Source organism: Pelobates fuscus, chromosome 10, assembly GCF_036172605.1.
Source record: "Pelobates fuscus isolate aPelFus1 chromosome 10, aPelFus1.pri, whole genome shotgun sequence".
Taxonomy (NCBI): Eukaryota; Metazoa; Chordata; class Amphibia; order Anura; family Pelobatidae; genus Pelobates; species Pelobates fuscus.
Genome location: NC_086326.1, coordinates 92,483,173 through 92,507,400, shown reverse-complemented (window position 1 = coordinate 92,507,400; position 24,228 = coordinate 92,483,173). Strand labels below are relative to the sequence as shown.

Below are 24,228 nucleotides of genomic sequence, written 5' to 3'. Positions count from 1 at the left end.
GAGTAAAATTCTCACTGCAACAATAAAAACTCTGGTACCAGGTAAAAATAAATAAAAGAGTAAAATGGCTGACTCACAAATTGAAAGTGGCCAAAATACCTTTAATAAAATACAGCAATTAAAATACCACAATGCGTTTCTCCCCTTACAGCTTTCTCAAGTGGATAAAAACATCTACCTGCCAACACTGTCTTTATATAGGCCTCAGATTACTTGATTTTGGTGCAAAGATTTAAAAGAACATATGTAAAAATAGGGTAAGAATAAAATAAAATAACATTATTATACTTGTATCATAGTATAAACAAAACAGAATATGCTAATTTATAAAAAGTTAAAAAGATCAAAATCATTGAAATATTTTATTTCACCTGTGGCGCATCCCGCCTTCACCATTTTTAGACAATGTAATAGAGCAGCAGGAAATGCTCCAGAAGGATATTGATACTTTAGAAAGAGTTCAGAGAAGTGCTTCTAAACTGGTTCATGGATTGCAGGATAAAACTTACAAGGAAAGGTTAAAGGATCTTAACATGTATAGCTTGGAGGAAAGACGAGACAGGGGGGGATATGATAGAAACATTTAAATACATAAAGGGAATCAACATTGTAAAGGAGGAGACTATATTTAAAAGAAGAAAAACTACCACAACAAGAGGACATAGTCTTAAATTAGATGGGCAAAGGTTTAAAAATAATATCAGGAAGTATTACTTTACTGAGAGGGTAGTGGACGCATGGAATAGCCTTCCAGCTGAAGTGGTAGAGGTAAACACAGTAAAGAAGTTTAAGCATGCATGGGATAGGCATACGGCTATCCTAACTATAAGATAAGGCCAGGGACTAATGAAAGTATTTAAATTGGGCAGACTAGATGGCCCGAACGGTTCATATCTGCTGTCAGATTCTATGTTTCTATGTTTCTGTGTTTCTGTGTGGAGACTGAATTGTGTGTGTGTGTGCGCGTGTGTGGGGGTGGCTCTGAATTGTGTGTGTATGGGGAGTCTGAGTGTGCCTGAGTGTTGTGTGCTGGGGTGTTTAAGCATGTCTGAGTAGTGTGTGCATGTATGTCCTCCCCTTCCTCCTGCTTAACTTCCCTGGTGGTCCTGTGGGGGAGATCCATTGCCTTTACCAGTATTAGGTACAGACCATGTTAAGGACACCTTCGCTAGAGGACGAACAGAGAACACAATAGCGCTCTAAAAACATTCTGTAACTAATATTGCTACAGACCATACTCCACCAATGAGGTGGCCACCTAAGCTGCCTAACGGGTAATCCGGCTCTGACTACTACACACCTCATTTATGCATACTTGCTCCCTGTCATGAGTCTTTTTGTGGTTGTTCCTGTTGTTTTAATGGACAACTTTTTCTTTGTAAGCTTAGATTTACCTTGTTAAACCTGATGGCAGAAATAGTTACAATATATTATAATGAAACTATATGCAATGCTTCTTCTGATTGTTATACTTTAATTGTTCATTGTTATTTCATGGTTTCACCAAAAAAACAATAAAAGTTTAATTCACAAAAAAGTCTTTGTTAAAAATAAAAACCTACTGTCACCATCCCCATCACATTAGTATGCGCTGTTATGTGGTTTGTCACACCAGGCACAATATGATGACTCTGATAATTAATCTAGCAAAGAATAAATTAGAAAGCAAAATGTGGAAATATAAAAAAAAGAGCTGCATGATGATCTAAATCCTTGCATAACATTCAAGGCATATAAAAGAAAGATTTTGCTCAAAGAGGACTCAGATCATTGCAATATGGGAATTTTAGAATAATGGGTCTCGTTTATCAAAGTCTTCTACTTACAAACCTGAGGCAAACAAAGAGTATACAATTTATTTAAGTGAGAGATATTGCTTTCAGTGGGACAATTTCATTTTATGAGTCTCCTGTTTTATTTTGCCATTGGGAGTCTTTGATACATTACTCTTGTTCCCAAATAATAGCAACCAGGATTGAGCTCTGCCAATGAGGCACTCTAAGGTTTAGAGGCTGAAAACAAGCAGAAATGGCTTCAGATCAGGAAATTTAAACAATTAATTAAGCAACTGGCACGAAATCATTTCAGTAAAAGGCACTTTATATTTTTATTCTACATATAATTCAGCATGTCATTTAAATGGTAAAATTTATATTCCTGAAAAAAGTTTAAATCTCACTGTGATTTTGTCAGTGCATATATTTCCTATGGTTCCATACTTTTCAGGTATCTATTCCGTATCTGTGATATAAATTAAGTAAGTAACTGTAATGTTCTAGGTGATTGAGGGAGTGTGCCACAAACTCTGCTTAGTCAGTGCAAAGTTTTTTATTTAAAAAGTAGCACTAAGTCCTTCCAATGTATTTTCACAGGAGGAACAAATATTCTAGGATCTTTGAGATCTACTTATTGGGATAAAACAGGTACCCCTTCACTGGTGTTCACACTGGTGGAGCTATTGTGACTATGACATGGCATTGGTAACTATAGGTAACTACAGAGTCTCTTCACTCCAAGTGAACATACCTGACCCATGTGTTAGGGACCTTCCTAGTATTGAATGGAATGGTTCTGGATGATAAAACAGGACTCATCTAGCTTTGTAATGTATTCAGGTAGGATTTCAGGAACCTTATGTTATGACATAACATACGAGGGTTGCAAACAAGAATCATTACATAATTTAGTGTCAATACCAGTGGACCTTGCATTTAGTCAATCCAGGTTTATTCAAGCTTTACAGAGGAGTAAATAAAGTGGACCATACAAAGAGAGTAAAACAAAAAACAGAAACAAAATATCTGAAAGTGAAACCAATGCTAAGCAAACATGCAGCAGAAGACTCTGGACAAGCCCAGGAAAATGCAGGTTTTGTAATGGAACCTTGGCTCATACAAACAATGGCGGAAAGCCAACACTGGAATGAAAAAAAACAATGGAAAAGATAATTTAAGAAATAAAACATTTCTAAATAAAAAGTAACATTTAGTGGGCTCACCAAAGGCTTGGGGCAGTAAAGGGCCCAAGAATGATATTGATCACCAACAGACTAGGACAATTGCAAAAATCCATAATAGCCTTGCATTAGTTTATTTGTGGTGCCAACAGAGTAGTTGGCACCAATTATAGTTGCATGGTCACTTGGTTTGAAGGGCACCACATTCTAGCTCACTTTGTTTATTACCCCTCTACCATAGGCACTGATAATAAGCTGTGGGCTGTAATGTCTCACTCTGCAGAGAAGGCTCTGATACAATATCTCTGCCCCATCCACATTGAGAACCATTACCAGGTAGGAACTGAAGAGATGTGAAGAGAGCCTGAGGACACCCAGCAGCATTCTGGCTGGATTAAAGAATGGATAAATGACGGAAGTAGCGACACAAGTGTGTGTGTGTGTGAGTGGAGTGTGAGGAGGGAGAGAGTTAGAGTGGGGGTAGAGGGAAAAGCCAAAAGCTAGGTGGGGACTATACACAAGTGTGGGTAGGTAAGATGTAGAGAAACAAGTGGATGAGAAGATAAATGTTAATAAGATGGGGAGAGATAAACAAATGGGAGAAAATGTGTACAGTCACATGTATAAATAAATACACCCCTGAATTCATGGACACACTTCACATACATAACCCTTCATTCACACATTAACATGCTGCTAAAATACTTTCTCAAATACATCCATAAATATACACCCCTTTATACACACACACTCACACACACACACACACACACACACACGCACACACACACACACACACACACACACACTGCATTTGCACATACATTGAAAAAACTAAATTCACACACACACTTCATACAAATACATACCTGCATTCACACACACACCCTGCACAAAAAAAACTATGCAAACTATACACAAATGGTACAGCTACACACAAATCCATCTTTCCATCTGGGTGTCACACACAAATTAAACTTTGTATTACAAATCCTGGCACTATACCCAAAACAATACTCTGTGCAATACCGAACATTTAGGCCCATATGCAATGAAATGGTAAATTGCAAAAGTAGATTGTGTGTGGCTAGGGTCTTGGGGAACCTTAGGAACCTGGGGGTTGAAAATTATGGACTCAGGATACTGTACACTTACAGGTCCCAAATATTGGGGCACGTTTAGGAGCAAAGTAGACTTGGCATCCATATATCACATCCATTTATATTTGGACAGCATACATTGGCTGAACATGTCAGCTGACATGCTGCAAAAATTACACAGTGCTTTTCAACAAACACTGATTCTGATATTGGTAGTAAAAGGTTTAATGATTCATAAAACATGCATTTTAACAACATTTCATTTCTGCCTGCTTGCATTTTGGAATTTTTAAAAGCTGGTATGATATTCGCAAACATAAACAAGTTTTTATGACCATTTCAGGAAATTTCATTAGTACTGTACCAAACTGAACATCTTAACACTATCACGAAATATATGCCATTGAATAGTATCAACTTATCAACATATACTCGAAATTGTTTTATATAAATATTAGATTGTTTCTCTATATATTAAAATAAATTGAGTTTCATAGGAAGCTTCTGAATCATTTAAAAAATGTCTTTCAATAACATATAGAGAGTATGTTTTGTTGGGGTGATGGGGGAAATGTGGTCCAAATTGGTAGTGCAGTAGTTAATGAAGCAATCATATACACTGTATGATAAACTCATTCGCTTCCTACGCAACTTGGCAATCTTCACTCCCCCAGATGAAAATTAGAAAGCTTTTCTATCAAGGGAGCATTCCTACTTTTGTATGGGGGAGTTGAGATGAATTGAGCAGCCCAGTCATACTTCTGACAAACCTAGATGTAGTTCCCAAGGCTTCAGTTTCCATGGTGACCCCCTTAACAAATGAAAGCGTGGGTTAGGCACAGCTGATGTGACAGCAGGGGGAATTTGAGAATGGTATATTTCTTTCCTGTTATACAAGATTTATACTTGACTAAAACATACCCACCAGCATGAACCAACACCTATAAACTCATAACCATTATCGTCGACCTACTTACAAATAGGAGAGGAATTCCTCTACTGAAAAGAGTTGAGACAAAAGATGATGACATATTTTAAAATTAACCTCCCGGGTGCTAAAAAAAAAAAAAAAAAAAATACTTTCTTTTAAAATGCATATGTTTTAAAGTGCAGGGAATTATTTAATCCTGCACCACAAATCTAGTATTTGCAATTATATATTGACCCACACCCAGAGGTGTCACTGTAAGTTCCCATCTAAATCAAAGGAAATGCTAATTTCAGGTTTGGGGGGCACTTGCCTCCTCTTATTCTATGCTGCAAATACCCATACAAAGCCATTATGTCATTATACAAATATGCTTTTAGGGTATAACAAAAGAGTAGCATGAGGGGGGAGCTTAGCTACTGAAGCAACTGGTCGCACGTCCTTGAGGCTCCAAGCTTCATGCCGCTGAGAACTTTGCGGCACAAGAAGATATCCGATGCCGGAATAATATAAGAATTGGAGGGATCTTGGAGGAAATACCTGAATCCGAACTACCACATTTAATGAGAAGACTCATGGTTGCCCTGCTTCCACCGCAGCAGGCCGAAACTGTAGCTCTGGACGGCCTATTCGGTATCCCCAAGTAAGCTAAGGCACCGGCAGCAGTCCCGAGGGATCAAGTGGTCCAATTCAAGTCTGGGTCAGACAAAGCAGCAGTCCTTATGGCCTTCAAGGGGACGTCCCTATACCAATTCCAAAGCATGTCACTAGCCTTAACAGGACCTCTCGAACAGCACCCTGGCCTGGCAGAGGTCCCTCAGGCCTCCTACCTCAGTCTTGCAGCAAAGGAATATACGCTACCGCTGGCGCATGTCTCGCACGCTCATGATTACACATGGAGACTCCACACACCTGCTCCAAGACATCCAAGAAGCAACAACATTGCTACGAGACCTGGGTCTACCGCAGGACAGTTTGAGCAGTAAAGACCCCATCACCACTCCCAGATCCTCACGCACTTGGAATCCGATGGAAATCACCCCGTTCATCCCACGAAGTCCCCCGACGGACTCGGAAGTGGCAGCTACGTCCTGAGAACAGTCGCACACTCAGCCCTACCTTAAAGGGATATGTTTAATTTTCATTTGCATTGTTTTATAATTTGTTTGGTTCTCTTATAATGCAGTGTTTATTTTGTGCTCACCACCCCTGAAGATATAATATGACAGACAAGACACACATGTTTAATCCCCCACCTCCCACCCCCCTGCCTCGGGGCCTTGCCGCCCAGCTCAACTCATATCTTAGACAAGGGGGGGGGGGGAGGCGACACAAGCTCTACTATACACACAAGCTTTCTCATGGATCCTTAGCGGACACTACGCTCGCAAATGTCAGGAGTGACTCACGAACCGTAAACCCACCACACCAGCCCCATGATACACACCTGACCACACACGAATACTGCATGTACGCACGCAAGTCAGTCTCATATGATTAGCCTACTAGCTGTGAATTAACCGATCTGACGCGACGATCTTATACTTATCTCTCCGAATGCCACTGCTAGATTTGCTAAATGTTTGTTAACTCTATTGTTATCATATTGATTATTGAGCTTTTAAAAAAACAAAAAATGGTGCTGATAAGGATTGCCATGAAGATGATTACTCTGTATTATTTCACCGGGTTGTACCTGCTATTGTGGCGATACAAGCATGTTTGTTAACACTAAGCACTGAAAAATAATAATAAAAACAAAAATTAGCATGGGGGTATACTCAACTATTCCATTAAATCTATCTTGAAAACCGATTAAAGGGACACTCTCTAGGCACTATAGCCATTTCATCTTATTGCATTCATTATAATGCCCAGAGTACCCTGGTAGTGTCCCTCCATTCACTGTTTAAACATTTTGTGTACTAAATAAGTGTCCCTGGTGTCCCATCGCCCAGCCCCCATTGGTGGTGTATGTTATGCAGATATTAAACACTTCCTGCTAACCATACCAATTCATACCTGAATGGGCACTATGATAGGCTGAAAGAGGTCAGCTGATACTCTCAGCCAATCACAGCCATCAATTGCTGTTCAGGCAATGCTTCCTCGTTAGCCCAGGCAACACAGAGGGAATGGACTTCTGTGGACTCTCATTTAACATTAAAACATAAAAAAATATTTAACACTCAATGGAAGGACAGTGTCAGGGGACTCCAGACACTTAGAAAGGAAAAATATATCTAGTTTGAGGATAAAAAATGACACTTTTTTAAATCTGCATGTTAATCTATTCAGAGAGCACTGGCACCACTGACTCACTAACTGCTACCCACAGGTACTACATTTAATGTAAAACTGAGATGCATGGGTGGAGCCACTACTGTTTTTTACATAAATTGTACGTTCTCCGACAGCAGCTCCAAATGAGAACAAGTAATGTCTCACAGACATATGTCTGACTGATTGAGATACGTATGGATGTTGCCTGCCATAACCCCAGCCTGATAAACTGTTAATGTTAAGGTTAAATTGAAATGCAATATATTTTTAAAGAAATACATGGTTTTATACCCTTTTAATGTTTGCTTTTATTAGTTAAACTGAAAATTCACTATTATTTTCAATAGACATGATTACTTAATATTACTTAAGTGGCTATGGAACAAAGACTGTGTCCCTTCAGCTTTTATTTTTTTTTTTTTTAAATATTTAATTCCAGGGTAAATACTTTTTTTCTGTGTGTAGAGCAGCCTCCCTGGGCTGTCAATCAGTCAGCTAGAATACTCCTGTTCTAGCAGGTAAATATTAGTTTTGTAAAACTTTTGCATCTTGTGTCAGAACACACAGCACATAATGCACACATAATGCACACACGGCATACTACCCCAAAGTTACACACAGTGTTAAAGTTCCTGTTGCTTTGCTTTAAGGCACTTAAACTTTTAAACTCCCAATGCTTTCCATGTGAAAAAGACAGAGTAGATCTGAGAAGTTGTAGACTGGAGAATAGTCTTCAGTGCTTTTATTTGAAAAAAATTCATTTTATTGGACAATGTCAAGCACTAACAAGGAAGTAAGAGCTGGGAAAAAGGAGGCAAGTCTTCATTAGCTACAGAGGCCAACTTTGAAGGGAAGGATTTTTTTAAAAAAAATCTTTATTTAAGTATGAAGAATACAAAACACAAAACAAATATAAGACAACACAAAAATTACATTCTGACAAAAGTAATGTACAACAAAAACTGAAATAAACAACGTATACAGAAAGATAAGGTTTTTAGTTTTTAAATAATATTTGTGAACATTTTAGTACAAGCATTTTCTTCTAACTATTAACCCCTTCACCTTGGGATTTAAATATACACGATTAATAAGGTATGCTTTCAGAGGACAGATCATCAGTCTGGCCTCCTTTAAATTGTTACCTGCCCAGGAAAGGTGTGGAGGGGGAAGTGGCCAGGAGCTTGTTCTCCCTGCCTCTTTATGTTGTATTAACAGCGAGCACAACAGGGCTTGTGACTTCACATCACATCATGTGTGCTCTTTTTGAATCACGTAGGGAAGCAGATGCTAGCAGAGCAGAGGGACAGCTATCCTCCCTCACACAGAGCAAATGGAGGGTGGCTGAAGGAGTATTTCAGGAAGAGCAGGCAACCATCCTCCCTCACAGTGCACGTTAGAAAAGGGAGGTGGCTGGAGGGGACTGTAGGGAGAGAAGCCACTCTACCTCCCTCACAAAGAATAGGGTAACTGGAAGTTGGCGTGCAAAGAAGAGCACTGAGCAGACATCAGTGCAGTGTTGGTGTTGAAGGCTGAGGTGTATTTACCTATACTCATACACTGACACACACTTGATCCAGATACAAACACACAGATATATACCTACATATATACAAACACGAGCAGACTCACACAAAAATACAGATGTTCACACTGGTTTGTATACTCTTTTTATTTACAAAAAAGAGGCACTCCCATGGGGATCAGGTTTGCCCCCAGCTATGCTAACTTATTTATGGCAGACTGGGAGTCCATTGCCATTTGGGGTGAACATGCATGGCAGGTGAACCTGGTTACCTATTTTAGATATAATGATGACCTGTTTTTTTATATGGGAAGGCTCAGAAAAATCTTTACATTTATTTATTGACAATCTTAATATCAATGATAGAGGTATCATTTTGACTAGAGAGTATAGCAAGGTTTCTATCAACTTTTTAGATTTACAGATTTTTATACATGATGGTAGAATAAATACCAAAGCCCTTTTTTAAGAAGGTTTGCACTAATACGGCCATTGAGTAATCTAGCTGCCATTATAAACCATGGGTAGACAGTGCCTCTAAAAGTCAGTTTGTATGTCTTCAAAGAAATTGTTCCCAGATCCAAGATTTTAACGAACAAGCTGACATTTTAAAGAATAAATGTATTGAAAAAAATAACTCCCAAAAGAACCTCAATCACACCATTGAAGCTGTTAGTAATAAGGAAAGATATACCTTCTGGCTTATAAAGAAAAAAGTGGAATGAAGACTCCTGCCATTCTTATTATTTTTGAGTTTAATAATAAAAGCAATTATATGAAAAATGTTGTAAAAAATGCTGGCATATATTAAAACAAAATGAGGCTCTTAAAGATTTTATTCCAGAGAAACCTAATATTGATTTTAGAGGACACTCTAGTTTAAAGTCTATTCTTACAGATAAGTTTACCAGAGAAACAAAACCAAAAAACATTATTGTCATTTTTATTGGAAGCTAAAGTTTTTTTGTTTTTTTTTTAAATAAATTTAAAGGTTGTATAGTTTGTAAAACCACTGATTCTTTTGTTCAATCTAAAGTCACCAATTTTACTTGAAATATAACAAATACATTTTATTATTAGTTGCAACACTAAAAATGTAATTTATTTATTGAAGCGCCCTTGTGGCCTCTAATAAGTGGGGATGACTTCAGGATGCCTTAAAATAAGACTTGGAGAACATTGCCAAAACATTATTAAGGGGTACCCAAACCACTCAGTTTCCATGAACTTTCTCATACATTATAAAAATCCTAAATTATTAAAATGTATAGGTATTCAGATATGTAAAAGTCTGTGGGGAGGTGGCAATATAAAGCACAATTTTGGCAAAAATGAAAATGAAAGCGGGTGGGTGTTTAACTTAAGAACGTTAGCCCCTAATGGTCTTGAAGCTGAATTTGATTTATTTGATTTTATTTAGTTTTATTAGAGCTATGTAACTTATTTATGTCTTAATTGCAATCCTTACCAGTTCTTTTTTATGTTTACATAGACATCTTTTATTGTTTTTGTATTAGTTCTATTCACTGCTTTTCACTATTATTGCTAATCCTTACTCTCCTAATTTGCTGCTTTATTTCGTAACCAAACTATGTTCTATTTTTTTAAGGCCATATTTTTTTATTTAAAAAAAAATTACAAATAATATTTTATTTTTCTTCCAGTTAGTGACTACAGCCCCCATAAGCAGTGGGCAGCTATACTGTTTTTGCCGAAACCAGAAGTTACACTTATTAACTTTTAAATGTCTAAGTTTACATTAATTTCTCTTTGGTTTTATATTTATTAACAATGTTTACAATTGGTAACAAATAACATTTGTAGTAAAGTATTTCTGTTGTGTTTAAAACAATTATTGCATTTACTGATTGGACTGTGGTGTAATTTTTAGCACCAATTTTAAAATCGACAGTCTCTGTATAAACCTTATGTAGCCAGGATGATTGCCATGCTTCCATTTGATAAAGCCCTATGCGGTGAAACGCATTATGGACATTTTTACTTTCTTGTTTTCCATCTAATAAAGGATTTTTGGTCACTATACTTGTGTACTGTGCCAAATTACCTTTTGTTTTAGATTAATTTATTCTATCCTATTTACTTCCTGGCTTCATGACTACTAAAAAGAAATACTACGTGGGGACCATACCACCGGTGCCTTATCTATAAAGCAGTTTGCCTGCTCTATATTTGTGAGTGTTCACTAAAATTATTATTTTAGAATTTTTTTATTGCAACAGAGAGCACTATTATCTGCCTTTTTATATATTTGTCATTTTATGTTCAACAAAACCACCTCTCCTTCAGACACTTATGCACATATCCTGCAAGTGGTGATTATATTACTGTATGCTACTACAACTGGAGCTGGCCATAGCTCCATTAAATGTGAGTAAGATAACGCTGTTTTATTATTTACCCCACGCTTATATTGATTTATTGCACTATTGGATTTCCTGTTCTTTCTGTTTTACATATCTATATGGATCTTACCAAGCAACCTACTTTCCAGTAGAATAATCTACTATCTACCCAAGTACTTAAATTGCATTTAGGGGTATTACTTTTTATTTTTCTCTAGTTCATTTGATTACTTACCACAGTATTTTATTGTATACTTGTTGCGCAAATTCTTTGTTTTTGTTTATTTCTGTTGATTCTGAAAAGGGTTAGAGGGATCACCTTTTTTGGTTTGCTGCCCTGTCTTATCTGGTTGATTAGCGCTAAACCTGATCTATCTTTTGAACCTCATTCGGAGCCTTCCCTGTAAAATCTGGACATTAAATAGCATTAACAATGTCCGAATTTACTTTCCGAATGACCGCATACAGCACTTGATGGTGTTGCCTCATTTGGTACTGGGCTATTCAGAGTTTAGTGAATGAATAATCCTGTATGTTTGCATTTCTTATACTGAATATAGTATCTCTTTCTAAAAGTGAGAGAACATAGATTATTACAATTAAGTACTGAATAAGCAAGTTTGGGGAGAGGGGTAGGATTTAATCTAAAAATATTAATAAAATAATGTTTTAAAATGATGTAGATTAACATTTTAAAACTATATCGTTAAAGTGAATTCACTCCTTTGTTTTAGAGTTTTGTAAGCAGGATAATCTGGGGAAACCATCCTACATATTTGTTTATTCATTAGGATTCTAGGTGCGTTACTGTGTGCCGTATATAATATTTTTCAAAGTCCTTTATTCAAACAACTGAAACCTGAAAGTTCAGGTATCATGGTAAATAAAATCTAAATCAGACAATATTTGCTCTTGAAGCTGAACTGTGAACAATTCCTAATAGCCTTCTACACTCATACAAAGTGCCCTGCATACCTTGATTATTTTACAGTCCATGGTTTATGAAGATGTGTTTAACAGTGGCTACAGTTCATTTTGATGCTGTTACAGATAATTATCCATAAGTAAATGCAGCTCCAAATAGCAAGCTGTAAGCACACATTTTATATTTACAGCCACTCATGCTGGTAATAGAGGATGTTTAAGTTTAAACAAGTATTTTCTATAAATATTTAATATTTAAATATTGATCGTATTTTGGCTTTGATTTAATATTTTTGATAAATATTCCAAATGATTATTATTTTGAAAAATATTTTAATAGTTTGATATTTTTAGTATAATAATTTTTTTGTACCTATGATGTATTTTTTGATATTTTAATATTTATAAAAAAGACTTTTTAATAGTTTATCTAAAAATATTAAATTGAGACCCTTATTAAAATGTCAAGAGTGTAACTATGCAAAAATACATCATATGTGGGGTTCGACCATCTGTATTTATGCTTGACCCAATTTCTTCAGATTTAAAGTAATCTGAACTCTATGCCTACTGGCAACGCTACAGCACTTGCAGCCAGTGGGTAAATATTTAAAAACCAATGGAGATGGAACCTGTAAGATAATGGGGGAGGCTTAGTTCGTCTGTGCCACCATACGCAAGCATCAGGTGGGGAACTTTAAATTGGGGGTGGTCAAATCACTGTCCACCATTTGCCCCCATAGTTTGATTACTTTAACCCCTTAGTAACTGCGTATGTACAGGGTACATCAGCCAAAAAACGGTTGTTAACGACCGCTGACGTACCCTGTACGTACGCGTCCAAAATGAGCACTGGAAGCCATCGTGATCGATTCTAGCTGCTCTAAGGGTATTACACGATGCCTCGATATCGAGGCATCGTGGAATAACCCCCTACACTGCCGGGCACCCGAGTGATCGCTCCCCCCAGAGCGATCACTTACGGGTTACCGTACGTGGAACCCAGCAGTGTATAGCAGAGCATCGAAAGCCTTCAGGCAGGCTTTAGATGCTCTGCCTGTACTGAATGCCTTGAGGGGTCGAGGCACTCAGTATTAGTTAAAAAACAAAAAATAAAAAAATGAACCCCTACCCTCCCTCTCCCTCCCCATGTATATACCGATCGCAGACGTCCCCCCACCGGCAATCGGTCGTCTCCTCTGCTCTGTAGGACCCCCAGGGGCCATGTGACCATTCTAAAAGAGTAGAATATAGCTGTCCACAGTGCTGCCAGCAGGGGGACAGCCTGAACTGAGAGGCAGTCCCCCTGCTGGTGAAAAAGTAAAAAAGAAAAGTTAATAAAAGTTAATAAAAGTAAAAAAACAACTATTTTTTTTAGAAATTAAAAAATATATATATCTTATATATAACATCATACAAAGTGCATATTTTTTTAAATATATAGATATTTTAATATAAAAATACACGTAGAGTAAAATTACACACGTACAAAGTGCCTTGCAAAAGTATTCACTCCCCTTGACTTTTTACCAATTTGTTACATTACAGCCTTAAGTTCAATGTTTTATTAATCTGAACTTTATGTGATGGATCAGAACACAATAGTCTAAGTTGGTGAAGTGAAATGAGAAAAATATATTTTTTTAGAAATAGAAAACAGAAAATTGGTCATGTGCGTATGTATTCACCCCCTTTGTTATGAAGCCCATAAAAAGCTCTGGTGCAACCAATTACCTTCAGAAGTCACATAATTAGTGAAATGATGTCCACCTGTGTGCAATCTAAGTGTCACATGATCTGTCATTACATATACACACCTTTTTTGAAAGGCCCCAGAGGCTGCAAAACCTAAGCAAGAGGGACCACTAACCAAACACTGCCATGAAGACCAAGGAACTCTCCAAACAAGTAAGGGACAATGTTGTCGAGAAGTACAAGTCAGGGTTAGGTTATAAAAAAAATATCCAAAGCTTTGATGATCCCCAGGAGCACCATCAAATCTATCATAACCAAATGTGTTGGAATGGCCTAATCAAAGCCCAGGCCATAATCCAATAGAAAATCTGTGGTCAGACTTAAAAATTGCTGTTCACAAGCGCAAACCATGCAACTTGAAGGAGCTGGGGCAGTTTTGCAAGGAGGAATTGGCAAAATCCCAGTGGTAAGATGTGGCAAGCTCATAGAGACTTATCCAAAGTGACTTGGAGCTGTGATTGCCGCAAAAGGTGGCTCTACTAAGTATTGACTTTAGGGTGGGGGGAGGTGAATAGTTATGCACATTGACTGTTGTGGGCATGTTCTGTAAATTAAAGGATGCAGATCCTCAAACAATCCATGTTAATTCCAGGTTGTGAGGCAACAAAACACGACAAATGGGGTGAATACTTTTGCAAGGCACTGTATATAATATTTATAATAACTATATATTGTGTATATATATATACATAATATATAGTTATTATAAATATTATATACAGTATATCTATACATATATATATATATATAGGTTCTTGTTGAAGTGCACTCACAGGGCTCAATAATATTTCTAATCGTGCTGTTTATTCAAGCATCAAGTAATACAAAGAAGTGTCGACATTTCAGTCCTTGCCGGACTTTTTTCAAGACCATATATATAAAAATTAAATAATAACTAATTAAAAATGAATAGAAAACTGTAAATAATGTTTAATTTTTTTAAATTTTATATATATATATATATATATATATATATATGTAATTTTATTCTAACTGTATTTTGATATTAATATATACCCTGAGTTGTCTACATTTGAAAATGGTATGCCATGATGGGGTTATTTCACATTCCTGGGCTACCATATGGTCTCAAAAGGCAACACAGACCCAACAAACCAATCTGGCAAACTGAATTGGGCAAGCCCTATATTGACCCTGTAACTTTCAAAAACACCATAAAACCTGCACATGGGGCTACTGTTAGACTCGGGAGACTGCGCTGAACACAAATATGAGTGTTATAATTCAGTAAAACCTATCACGGCAATGAAATCACCAGTAAAATTGCCGTTTTTGTCTAACATTAAGGCAAAAAAATAATAAAAACGCTAACTTTGGCTAGCGTTTGTGACTAAGTGGCTACTACAAAAGACTGGACATACCCCATTTTGAATACCCTGGGTTGTCTACATTTGAAAATGGTATGCCATGATGGGTTATTTCACATTCCTGGGCTACCATATGGTCTCAAAACGCAACACAGATCCAGCAAACCAATCTGGCAAACTGAATTGGGCAAGCCCAATATTGACCCTGTAACTTTCAAAAACACCATAAAACCTGTACATGGGGCTATTGTTAGACTCAGGAGACTTCACTGAACAAAAATATGAGTGTTATAAATCAGTAAAACCTGTCACGGCGATTAAATCACCAGTAAAAGTGCAGTTTTTGTGTAACTAAAAGGCCAAAAAACTAATAAAAACGCTAACTTTGGCCAACGTTTGTGACTAGGTGGATACTACAAAAGACTGGACATACCCTATTTTGAATAACCTGGGTTGTCTACTTTTACAAATGGTATGCCATGATGGGGTTAATTTTAAATCCTGGACTGCTATGTGGTCTCAAAGGCAAAATAGGCCCAGCAAACCAACCTGGCAAATTTTTGTGTGCAAACATGGAAAAGGAGAAGGCCCTATATTTGACCCCTGTAAGTTTTCAAAAACACATAAAACCTGCACAATGGGGGCACTGTTGTACTCGGGAGATGTTGCTGAACACATATTGGGATGTTCTTTGGCAGTAACACACAATAGGAACTGAGAATCCATGCCTAAAGTATAATGTGAGAGAAAAATAACACACAAAATGACTACCCAAAGGTTTGACAAAGACTGGTGGTAGAATTAATGCATAGAAAGTGTTAAAATACCACCATTTGAAATACCCTAGGGTGTCTACTTTTCAAAAATATATGGTTTGATGGGGGTAAATTACATTGGCCGGCTTCACAAATGTCCCAAAGAGGACATGGGTGCATGATGACCAGCTGTGAAAATTCCAAGTTGGAAAACTGGAATGCGCACCCTCCAAGTAAGGTTTTATAGCCCCCAGAGAACTTGACACACCTATACATAGGTGGTATCACTGTACTTAGGAGATGTTGCTGAACACATACCGGAGTGTTTTTTGGCAGTAACACATAACAGGAACTGGGAATCCATGCCTAAAGTAGAATGTGTGTGAAAAATAACACAAAAAAATTACTACCCAAACGTTTGACAAAGACTGGTGGTAAAATTAGTGCATGGGAAGTGTAAAAAAAAAACAAAAAAACACCATTTGAAATACCCTAGGGTTTCTACTTTTAAAAAATATATGGTTTGATGTGGTAAATTACTTTGACCGGCTTTAAAAATGCCCCAAATAGGACATGGGTGCATGATGACCAGCTGTGAAAATTCGAAGTTGGAAAACTGGAATGCACACCCTCCAAATAAGGTCTTTTAGCACCCAGAGAACCTGACACACCTATACATGGGTGGTATCACTATACTCAGGAGATGTTGCTGAATACAGATTGGGGTGTTCTTTGGCAGTAACCCTAAAGTTTTCTGCATATGTATTCTGAAATTGCTATGTGTGTCAAAAAAAATCACCAATTATTTTCTTTTTTAAATTTGGCATAGATTGGTGGTAAAATGGTTGCATGAAAAGAGTCAAAATACCCCAATTTTAATATCTTAGGTTGTCTTCTTTTAAAAAATATATGCATGTGAAGGGTTATGCAGGGATTCCTGACGGATATTAGTGTTACAATGTAACTTTTGTTAATTTTGAAAAGAAAATGGTTTGGAAATAGCAAAGTGCTACTTGTACTTATTGCCCTTTAACTTTCCAAAAAAAGCTAAGACCATGTTAACATTGGGTATTTCTAAACTCAGGACACAATTTAGAAACTATTTAGCATGGGTGGGGGTCAAAGTTAGAAAAAGTGTGTTTTTTAAAAAAAATTTTTTACCATATTTTATAATTTTGTATAGTAATTTATATGATATGATGAAAATATCAGTATCTTTAGAAAGACCATTTAATGGCGAGAAAAACGGTATATAATATGTGTGGATACAGTTAATGAGTAAGAGGAAAATTACAGCTAAACACAAACACTGCAGAAATGTAAGAACAGCCCTGGTCCCAAACGGTAAGAAAATTGAAAAGTGGTCTGGTCACTAAGGGGTTAAATGTATGCATGTTTTCATTAGGGGTATATCTACAAAAAAAGTGATTTTATTTTACACTTGTACAGTGGAGTATGACTTGAACCTTGTTCCTGTTAAGTTACCACTCTGTTTACTCAGCCAGTGTTTTGTGTTTCCTTGATGAGTGCTGCACATGTGCCCTTACTACCAATGCTTCTCTATGAAAAGCATTTTATTGGCAGGTAGATCATCAGTGCCGATGACTATCTGGCGATAGAGCATAGGTGGGGCTGTTACTACTGGATGGTAGGTAATCAATGTCTTTATTTTACAGAAAAGAGGGGCAGCAAACTTAAAGGAGCACTCCAGACACAATAACTACTTTATCTCGATGAAGTGGTTGTGGTTCCTTGAGTCCCCTAGCATTGCCTTATCTCCCATTGTAAGCAAAGCTTAAAAAAAAGTATGTAGAATTGCTCTCAATGGCTGTCTATTGATAGGCTGAGAATGGTAGCGAGCACCTGAGAAAGGCAGTATGACGGACCCCTAGAACACCTAGGAAAGTTGCCTAGGGACACTACTTCTGTGCTTAAAGCGACACTATATCCACCAGAACAACTAAAGCCTATTGTAGTAGTTCTGGTGAGTATAGTCAGTACCTGCAGGCTTTTTAATGTTAGCAATGCCTTTTCAGAGAAAAGGCAGTGTATACATTATGGCCTAGGAGCAGCTCTAGTAGCCACTCCACAGACTGCCACTAGAGGTGCTTCTGGGGTCAGTGCTGCACAGTGTGCAGCACTGACGTTCAGCATCTCCACGCTCTGCATGGAGACACTAAACTTTCCCCATAAAGATGCATTGTTTCTAGGTATGTCTATGAGGAAATGCTGATTGGCCAGAGCGGCATTTGACTCCACCCTGCCTCCTTGGCTAAGATCATCAAAATTGATGATCTCAGCCAATCCAACGCTTTCCTATGGGAAAGCACTGTGATTGGCTGAGATCATCAATTCTGGTGGATTGGGCCATAGTATAATATAAAGAAATCTAAAATAAATGGACACTCTCCACACATTAAAGTGGAAACGAAGCAGAAGTAATGCAAACTATTCAAGCAGGTCACAAATGGTTACCTTATTTTCAAGACGCCATTGTTCCAGACTGCCTCCATCTTAATTAAAGCAACCAGTGGGGTATGTACCTATTATATCTATTCCAGCTCCTTTCTCCGAGGGCTTGTTACAAAATATTTCATATCATAGATGCACCTCTCCCTCCCTGCGGACACAACTTTGAGGCCCTATTTATTGTTTATATTTCACCTGCTAAAATTATAAAAAAAAGTTTATTTAAAAGTTAGAACATATTAATAGAGATTATATTATGTGTTTCAAAGCCAATGACTTGCACATGATATAAAGCATAGCAGAAAAAAAATGAATAGAAGACTCTAAACACAGTTACTTTTTAATTGTTGTGACATAGTCTGCTGCCTAGTAACTGCATTTTCATTATACAATGACCGCTCTGAGAAATAGAATATTGTTGCAGATTGAACTAATAGGGAGAGAAGACAAAAAAACGGTTTCATGACATTTTAACCTCTCATATGCCGATCGGGTCCATAAAGACTAAATAAAAATAGTTTAGCCTACAACCTCTAGTGATGATGTATCCAAGGGGATAACCTGTGCCTATAAGACAATGTTGCAAAGCTTGAGAAAATAACGTGTTTTTTTTATTTTTGTCTCCTCGTATACCTAATCTGGTTAATGTGCATGATTTTATTTTAGCACTAAATACATATTTTAATATTCTGAAGCTAGTTAAAGTATTTTGGTCATATAAAAAAAATGATACCTGTGCCGAACCTGGTGGTAATACAATATGCAATACAATGGCTGTAGCAGTAGAGTTAGAACACCTTTTAAATGTGTCATCTGCAATTGGTTATCATCGTAGCATGACTTAACGTTGCTAACTCAGCAAGTGAAATGACAGTGTGTGATTATGGCTTACATTAGTCTGTGCTGCAAAGCAACAAAAGGTTCAGTGTTTTTCCCTACCTTGAGCTGGTCTAGGCTGGCAGATTGTTATCCAGTCCCACAAAGCCAGGCAGAGGGCAAAAAAAGACAGTGAGTTTTCGTGAGTGTTGGAACGAAACACTCCTTTGCACTGGCTTGCTTATTTGTCAGCAACAGCCGCTGGTGAATCAAGAGTGTCCCATTTCTTATCTTACTGCAGGGGGAGCGTGTGCATTTGTGAAGAAGACAGGGAAGTAGAGATGGAGCAGACCAGCAAGACAAAAATCACAATAAAAAAATAAAAATAAAAAAAAAGCTGTGTCCCTTCACATGCCAAATGCAGATACATAAAGACAAATATTGAACCGTGATGCTAACAAATAACAAGAAAAACAAACAAGTCAATACAGATTAATCAAGATCAAGGTACTAGGGAATCCTTTATATAAATCAATCATATAACCTGACAATGGACCAGGTGAAGCTTGAATAAGAAGTATATGATCAATATTTTACTCCCTGAGATACTGGTTATCAAAAGGGCAAGTGCTGATTGCCAGAAGCAGCATATTGCTTTTTTTTTCCTCACAACTTTATTATTTATTTCCATACAATGGCAGATTAAAGGAACACTATAGTCACCTAAATTACTTTAGCTAAATAAAGCAGTTTTAGTGTATAGATCATTCCCCTGCAATTTCACTGCTCAATTCACTGTCATTTAGGAGTTAAATCACTTTGTTTCTGTTTATGCAGCCCTAGCCACACCTCCCCTGACTATGATTGACAGAGCCTGCATGAAAAACAAACTGGTTTCACTTTCAAACAGATGTAATTTACCTTAAATAATTGTATCTCAATCTCTAAATTGAACTTTAATCACATACAGGCGGCTCTTGCAGGGCCTAGCAAGCTATTAACATAGCAGAGGATAAGACAATCTTAATTAAAGAGAACTTGCAAAAAAGAAAGCCAAAATAGGGCTCTCTTTACAGGAAGTGTTTATGGAAGGCTGTGCAAGTCACATGCAGGGAGGTGTGACTAGGGTTCATAAACAAAGGGATTTAACTCCTAAATGGCAGAGGATTGAGCAGTGAGGCTGCAGGGGCATGTTCTATACACCAAAACTGCTTCATTAAGCTAAGTTGTTCAGGTGACTATAGTGTCCCTTTAAATAATTTGCAATCTGACTCACTTTCGAGTTTTTGGATTTGTATAATTGATGAATGTTGCTCCTGTCTGAATCTATCCAGCAATTGGACACAAGATGCATTGTTGAAGGTTACTACCTACCTGTTAGGTCCATATATTTTAGTGTATACTTTTAGGCTCTCTTCTTCATTGGCTGTTCTTTAGAGGTTATAATGTATACGCATACCTCTGATGTCTCCCTATTAGGGAGGTACATTGCTGGTTTTGGACCCCAAACCCTCTGTTCCTCTTTTCTATCCTAATGTCCCTCTTTTCTAGAAGATTCATATTGGTGATGTGTCTGAGTGTATAACAAAGCTCACCGTAATGTGTCTTTAAACTACAATAAATGTGTTTAGCAATGATTCTATGCAAATCAGATTTTGTTATTTTTCTAAATAACATTTAAATTGCCTAATTTGTTATGAGTAAGCCACTTCTTTTCCCACACTCACATCTCTAAAATTAAAGTGTCCCTCTCTTTGTCCATTTGAAATGCTGGAAGGTATGCATAAGGGGAAATCACAACCCAGGCACTGGCCCTTGAACGTATTTCAAGGTATGTATACCATGCAGATAGTTGTGTTGGTCTAGCAGGGCAATGGTAGGATTTAACAAAATATAGAATATATCTGAGCTATTAACCCATCCTTCCCAATCAAATAATTCACAGACAGAAGCATCAATGGATCATAGTACTACTGTCATGTTATCACATGGCAGGTGCACTCTGTAGAGGCTCCCACACCCTCTGACAGGCATTTAGTGTTGTCGCGAACCCGGAATTTTCGGTTCGCGAACGGCGAACGCGAACTTCCGCAAATGTTCACGAACCGGCGAACCGCGCGAACCGCCATTGACTTCAATGGGCAGGCGAATTTTAAAAACAACAGGGACTCTTTCTGGCCACAATAGTGATGGAAAAGTTGTTTCAAGGGGACTAACACCTGGACTGTGGCATGCCAGAGGGGGATCCATGGCAAAACTCCCATGGAAAATTGCACAGTTGATGCAGAGTCTCCTTTTAATCCATAAAGGGCAGAAATCACCTAACATTGACACCTGTCCTCAAAGCCCAGCCCTGATACACACTGACACAGAGCAGAATAGAGACTGTTCCCCCTACATAGGGTCACTTGGCAGATATGGATTGACACCTGTCCTCAAAACCCCTGATACACACTGACACAGAGCAGAATAGGGACTGTTCCCCCTACATAGGGTCACTTGGCAGATATGGATTGACACCTGTCCTCAAAACCCCTGATACACACTGACACAGAGCAGAATAGAGACTGTTCCCTGTCCACAGAGACCATGATACACACTGACACAGAGCAGAATAGAGACTGTTCACCGTCCACAGAGACCATGATACACACTGACACAGAGCAGAATAGGGACTGTTCCCCCTACATAGGGTCACTTGGCAGATATGGATTGACACCTGTCCTCAAAGCCCCTGATACACACTGACACAGAGCAGAATAGGGACTGTTCCCCCTACATAGGGTCACTTGGCAGATATGGATTGACACCTGTCCTCAAAGCCCCTGATACACACTGACACAGAGCAGAATAGGGACTGTTCCCCCTACATAGGGTCACTTGGCAGATATGGATTGACACCTGTCCTCAAAACCCCTGATACACACTGACACAGAGCAGAATAGAGACTGTTCCCTGTCCACAGAGACCATGATACACACTGACACAGAGCAGAATAGAGACTGTTCACCGTCCACAGAGACCATGATACACACTGACACAGAGCAGAATAGGGACTGTTCCCCCTACATAGGGTCACTTGGCAGATATGGATTGACACCTGTCCTCAAAACCCCTGATACACACTGACACAGAGCAGAATAGAGACTGTTCCCTGTCCACAGAGACCATGATACACACTGACACAGAGCAGAATAGAGACTGTTCACCATCCACAGAGACCATGATACACACTGACACAGAGCAGAATAGGGACTGCTCCCCCTACATAGGGTCACTTGGCAGATATGGATTGACACCTGTCCTCAAAACCCTTGATACACACTGACACAGAGCAGAATAGAGACTGTTCCCTGTCCACAGAGACCATGATACACACTGACACAGAGCAGAATAGAGACTGTTCACCGTCCACAGAGACCATGATACACACTGACACAGAGCAGAATAGGGACTGTTCCCCCTACATAGAGTCACTTGGCAGATATGGATTGATACCTGTCCTCAAAGCCCCTGATACACACTGACACAGAGCAGAATAGGGACTGTTCCCCCTACATAGGGTCACTTGGCAGATATGGATTGACACCTGTCCTCAAAACCCCTGATACACACTGACACAGAGCAGAATAGAGACTGTTCCCTGTCCACAGAGACCATGATACACACTGACACAGAGCAGAATAGAGACTGTTCACCGTCCACAGAGACCATGATACACACTGACACAGAGCAGAATAGGGACTGTACCCCCTACATAGGGTCACTTGGCAGATATGGATTGACACCTGTCCTCAAAACCCCTGATACACACTGACACAGAGCAGAATAGAGACTGTTCCCTGTCCACAGAGACCATGATACACACTGACACAGAGTGTCCGCGTGAAATAGGGCCGTGAGTAATGACGTCACGGGTAGCCTGCCCATAGTATCGCATAGGGTGGAAGAGCTGATAGGACATCTGAAACGTATTGGGATGGAGATGCTTAATTGTTCTCCAAAATGCTTGACACCACCCCATAGTGAATCTCTGCAAACTTTAATACCATCAGAGGAGGAAGAATGTGGCAGCCCACTGGGATTATTCGAAAAATTTCAAATTGATGATTTTCCAGACCCTGGGGTTGACATTAGTCCAGATTTACATCTTGTGACCCATGAGGATGTTCCAGGCACTACTTGTGAAATAAAGACAGATAATAAAGTGAATGATCCTTCTCCTTGGGACTTGCACCCTGTCGTTGAAGGTGGAGTAGGCAATGGCAAGAGCATGCTGTGGGTAGTCAGTGCAAACACTCTCTTCCCGGTGAATAATGAGGAGACTAACTATGATGACGTTATTTGCGTTGAAAGTAATGATGCCAGAGATCTTTTGAAACCATATGGAAGGAACGAATTGGTTAAAAGAAAGGCAAGAGACCACCTGCATATAGACAAGAATACGCATAAGAGAAAGAAGAGAACAGGTGAAAAAGAGAAGCTGCAGACTGCCCATCTGCAAATAGTTGAGTTATGTCCTGAAGATGTCTGTGTTACCACAGTGCAGACTCTGTTTGATACACTACTGAGGAGAGTCAGAGAAACCCCAGATCTTCACGTATTGGATGAGTCGGTGCGTGGAGTTGCAGAGAACGTAGAACAAGAAATATTTAAACTTTTCCTGTGTACTGACAGCAGATATAAGAATAAATACTGGATCCTCCTTTTCAATTTGAAGGACCCTAAAAATCAGATCCTGTTCCGTCGTGTGGTCCTTGGTGAAATCACCCCACAGTGTTTGGTTCTAATGAGTGCAACGTAAATTGGCAATGTGCACTGGAACAGTTCTGCAGAGCACACGCTGAAGGAAGGACTGACAGAGCCGCTTGAAGACAAGTAACTGCTATTCAATCTATAACAGTGAAAAACTAATTTTGGTTTTAAAAGCACGCTATAGAGACACCAGATATGATTGGCAATGTGCACTGGAACAGTTCTGCAGAGCACACACTGTAGGCCTGAGACACCCGCTTGAAGACAAGTA

At 38.5% G+C, this 24,228-nt stretch overlaps 1 protein-coding gene across 1 annotated transcript in view; it reads right to left on the bottom strand.

The window, feature by feature from the left end:
* Window positions 1–19,428, bottom strand: part of RASGEF1A (RasGEF domain family member 1A) — a 385,023-nt gene extending 365,595 nt beyond the window's left edge. Inside the window, exon 1 of the mRNA XM_063434053.1 lies at window positions 19,326–19,428. The gene's annotated coding sequence lies outside the window, so the exon portion shown is untranslated. The remainder of the gene's footprint in view (window positions 1–19,325) is intronic.
* Between the last annotated feature and the right edge of the window lie 4,800 nt (window positions 19,429–24,228).